The sequence below is a fragment of the Oncorhynchus masou genome, unplaced genomic scaffold, assembly GCF_036934945.1.
Source record: "Oncorhynchus masou masou isolate Uvic2021 unplaced genomic scaffold, UVic_Omas_1.1 unplaced_scaffold_10577, whole genome shotgun sequence".
NCBI classification, from domain to species: domain Eukaryota; kingdom Metazoa; phylum Chordata; class Actinopteri; order Salmoniformes; family Salmonidae; genus Oncorhynchus; species Oncorhynchus masou.
The window spans coordinates 1-5,000 of record NW_027000284.1 but is presented as its reverse complement, the minus strand read 5'-3'; the positions used below and the strand labels follow the sequence as shown (position 1 = coordinate 5,000).

General features: G+C 54.0%; 1 pseudogene; it reads right to left on the bottom strand.

Annotated features, from left to right (window-relative positions):
• LOC135528923 (neuronal acetylcholine receptor subunit beta-2-like) overlaps positions 1 to 3,792 on the bottom strand; it is a 7,700-nt pseudogene extending 3,908 nt beyond the window's left edge.
• Between the last annotated feature and the right edge of the window lie 1,208 nt (positions 3,793 to 5,000).

Here is a 5,000-nt window from a genome sequence, read left to right as displayed (position 1 = left end):
TATGAGAGACACAGCCAGAGAGATGGGCTAGTTCTACCTACCTATGAGAGACACAGCCAGAGAGGTGGGCGGTTCTACCTACCTATGAGAGACACAGCCAGAGAGGTGGGCGGTTCCACCTACCTATGAGAGACACAGCCAGAGAGATGGGCGGTTCTAACTACCTATGAGAGACACAGCCAGAGAGATGGGCGGTTCTACCTACCTATGAGAGGCCAGAGCCAGAGATGGGCTGTTCTACCTACCTATGAGAGACACAGCCAGAGAGGTGGGCGGTTCTACCTACCTATGAGGGACACAGCCAGAGAGGTGGCGCGGTTCTACCTACCTATGAGGGACACAGCCAGAGAGATGGGCGGTTCTACCCACTCATGAGAGACACAGCCAGAGAGGTGGGCGGTTCACCTACCTATGAGGGACACAGCCAGAGAGGTGGGCGGTTCTACCTACTCATGAGAGACACAGCCAGGAGAGATGGGCAGTTCACCTACCTATGAGAGGCACAGCCAGAGAGATGGGCGGTTCTACCTACCTATGAGAGACACAGCCAGAGAGATGGGCGGTTCTACCTACCTATGAGAGACACAGCCAGAGAGGTGGGCGGTTCTACCTACCTATGAGAGACACAGCCAGGGAGATGGGCGGTTCTGCCTACCTATGAGAGGCACAGCCAGAGAGGTGGGCGGTTCTACCTACCTATGAGGGACACAGCCAGAGAGGTGGGCGGTTCTACCTACCTATGAGGGACACAGCCAGAGAGATGGGCGGTTCTACCTACCTATGAGAGACACAGCCAGAGAGGTGGGCGGTTCTACCTACCTATGAGGGACACAGCCAGAGAGGTGGGCGGTTCTACCTACCTATGAGAGACACAGCCAGAGAGATGGGCAGTTCTACCTACCTATGAGAGGCACAGCCAGAGAGATGGGCGGTTCTACCTACCTATGAGAGACACAGACAGAGAGATGGGCGGTTCTACCTACCTATGAGAGACACAGCCAGGGAGATGGGCGGTTCTACCTACCTATGAGAGACACAGCCAGGGAGATGGGCGGTTCTACCTACCTATGAGAGACACAGCCAGGGAGATGGGCGGTTCTACCTACCTATGAGAGACAGAGCCAGGGAGATGGGCGGTTCTACCTACCTATGAGAGACAGAGCAAGGGAGATGGGCGGTTCTAACTACCTATGAGAGACACAGCCAGAGAGATGGGCGGTTCTACCTACCTATGAGAGGCACAGCCAGAGAGATGGGCGGTTCTACCTACCTATGAGAGACACAGCCAGAGAGATGGGCGGTTCTACCTACCTATGAGAGACACAGCCAGAGAGGTGGGCGGTTCTACCTACCTATGAGAGACACAGCCAGAGAGGTGGGCGGTTCTACCTACCTATGAGAGACACAGCCAGAGAGGTGGGCGGTTCTACCTACCTATGAGAGGCAGAGACAGAGAGATGGGGGGTTCTACCTACCTATGAGAGACACAGACAGAGAGATGGGCGGTTCTACCTACCTATGAGAGACACAGACAGAAAGATGGGCGGTTCTACCTACCTATGAGAGACACAGCCAGGGAGATGGGCGGTTCTACCTACCTATGAGAGACACAGCCAGGGAGATGGGCGGTTCTACCTACCTATGAGAGACAGAGCCAGGGAGATGGGCGGTTCTACCTACCTATGAGAGACAGAGCCAGGGAGATGGGCGGTTCTAACTACCTATGAGAGACACAGCCAGGGAGATGGGCGGTTCTACCTACCTATGAGAGACACAGCCAGAGAGATGGGCGGTTCTACCTACCTATGAGAGACACAGCCAGAGAGATGGGCGGTTCTACCTACCTATGAGAGACACAGCCAGAGAGGTGGGCGGTTCTACCTACCTATGAGAGACACAGCCAGAGAGGTGGGCGGTTCTACCTACCTATGAGAGACACAGCCAGAGAGATGGGCGGTTCTAACTACCTATGAGAGACACAGCCAGAGAGATGGGCGGTTCTACCTACCTATGAGAGACAGAGCCAGAGAGATGGGCGGTTCTACCTACCTATGAGAGACACAGCCAGAGAGGTGGGCGGTTCTACCTACCTATGAGGGACACAGCCAGAGAGGTGGGCGGTTCTACCTACCTATGAGGGACACAGCCAGAGAGATGGGCGGTTCTACCTACCTATGAGAGACACAGCCAGAGAGGTGGGCGGTTCTACCTACCTATGAGGGACACAGCCAGAGAGGTGGGCGGTTCTACCTACCTATGAGAGACACAGCCAGAGAGATGGGCAGTTCTACCTACCTATGAGAGGCACAGCCAGAGAGATGGGCGGTTCTACCTACCTATGAGAGACACAGCCAGAGAGATGGGCGGTTCTACCTACCTATGAGAGACACAGCCAGAGAGGTGGGCGGTTCTACCTACCTATGAGAGACACAGCCAGGGAGATGGGCGGTTCTGCCTACCTATGAGAGGCACAGCCAGAGAGGTGGGCGGTTCTACCTACCTATGAGGGACACAGCCAGAGAGGTGGGCGGTTCTACCTACCTATGAGGGACACAGCCAGAGAGATGGGCGGTTCTACCTACCTATGAGAGACACAGCCAGAGAGGTGGGCGGTTCTACCTACCTATGAGGACACAGCCAGAGAGGTGGGCGGTTCTACCTACCTATGAGAGACACAGCCAGAGAGATGGGCAGTTCTACCTACCTATGAGAGGCACAGCCAGAGAGATGGGCGGTTCTACCTACCTATGAGAGACACAGCCAGAGAGATGGGCGGTTCTACCTACCTATGAGAGACACAGCCAGAGAGGTGGGCGGTTCTACCTACCTATGAGAGACACAGCCAGGGAGATGGGCGGTTCTGCCTACCTATGAGAGGCACAGCCAGAGAGGTGGGCGGTTCTACCTACCTATGAGGGACACAGCCAGAGAGATGGGCGGTTCTACCTACCTATGAGGGACACAGCCAGAGAGATGGGCGGTTCTACCTACCTATGAGAGGCACAGCCAGAGAGGTGGGCGGTTCTACCTACCTATGAGGGACACAGCCAGAGAGATGGGCGGTTCTAATTACCTATGAGAGGCACAGCCAGAGAGGTGGGCGGTTCTACCTACCTATGAGGGGCACAGCCAGAGAGGTGGGCGGTTCTACCTACCTATGAGAGACACAGCCAGGGAGATGGGCGGTTCTACCTACCTATGAGGGACACATCCAGAGAGATGGGCGGTTCTACCTACCTATGAGAGGCACAGCCAGAGAGGTGGGCGGTTCTACCTACCTATGAGGGACACAGCCAGAGAGATGGGCGGTTCTAATTACCTATGAGAGGCACAGCCAGAGAGGTGGGCGGTTCTACCTACCTATGAGGGACACAGCCAGAGCGATGGGCGGTTCTACCTACCTATGAGAGGCACAGCCAGAGAGGTGGGCGGTACTATCTTAGAGATGAGCAGCAGGAAGACAGTGAGGGCCAGCAGGACAGAGATACACAGGGTCATCTTCTCCCCACAGTCAGAGGGCAGGTAGAAGACCAGGATGGCCAGAGAGGTGATGAGGACACAGGGGATGATCAGGTTGATGGTGTAGAACAGAGGCTTCCTCTTGATGACAAAGTCGTAGGTGATGTCCAGGTAAGTGATGTCGTCGGGGTCTTCGTTCTTGCGGGCGGGCAGCGACACGATGTCCCACTCGCCGCTCGGCGTGAAGTCGTCCCGGCTGGCGAAGTCGCTGGTGAGGATGAGGTCGACTTCGGTGTGGTCGTAGGTCCACGAGCGGAACTTGAGCGTGCAGTTCTAGATGGATAGATAGATCAGACAACATTAGTGACAACCAGGCAGCATCACATCAGACAACATTAGTGACATCAGACAACCAGACAGCATCAGTCAGACAGCATCAGTCAGACAGCATCAGTTAGACAGCATCAGTCAGACAGCATCAGTCAGACAGCATCACATCAGACAGCATCAGTCAGACAGCATCACATCAGACAGCATCACATCAGACAGTATCAGTTAGACAGCATCAGTCAGACAGCATCACATCAGACAGCAGCAGTCAGACAGCATCAGTCAGACAGCATCAGTCAGACAGCATCAGTCAGACAGCATCAGTCAGACAGCATCACATCAGACAGCATCAGTCAGACAGCAGCAGTCAGACAGCATCAGTCAGACAGCATCAGTCAGACAGCATCACATCAGACAGCATCAGTCAGACAGCATCACATCAGAGCATCACATCAGACAGCATCAGTCAGACAGTATCAGTCAGACAGCATCAGTCAGACAGCATCACATCAGACAGCATCAGCCAGACAGCATCAGTCAGACAGCATCAGTCAGACAGCATCACATCGGACAGCATCACATCAGACAGCATCACGTCAGACAGCATCACATCAGACAGCATCAGTCAGACAGCATCACATCAGACAGCAACAGTCAGACAGCAACAGTCAGACAGCATCAGTCAGACAGCATCAGTCAGACAGCATCACATCAGACAGCATCACATCAGACAGCATCACGTCAGACAGCATCACATCAGACAGCATCAGTCAGACAGCATCACATCAGACAGCAACAGTCAGACAGCAACAGTCAGACAGCATCAGTCAGACAGCATCAGTCAGACAGCATCACATCAGACAGCATCACATCAGACAGCATCAGTCAGACAGCATCAGTCAGACAGCATCACATCAGACAGCATCAGTCAGACAGCATCACATCAGACAGCATCACATCAGACAGCATCAGTCAGACAGCATCACATCAGACAGCATCACATCAGACAGCATCAGTCAGACAGCATCAGTCAGACAGCATCAGTCAGACAGCAGCAGTCAGACAGCATCACATCAGACAGCATCAGTCAGACAGCATCACATCAGACAGCATCAGTCAGACAGCATCAGTCAGACATCAGCAGTCAGACAGCATCACATCAGACAGCATCAGTCAGACAGTATCAGTTAGACAGCATCAGTCAGACAGCA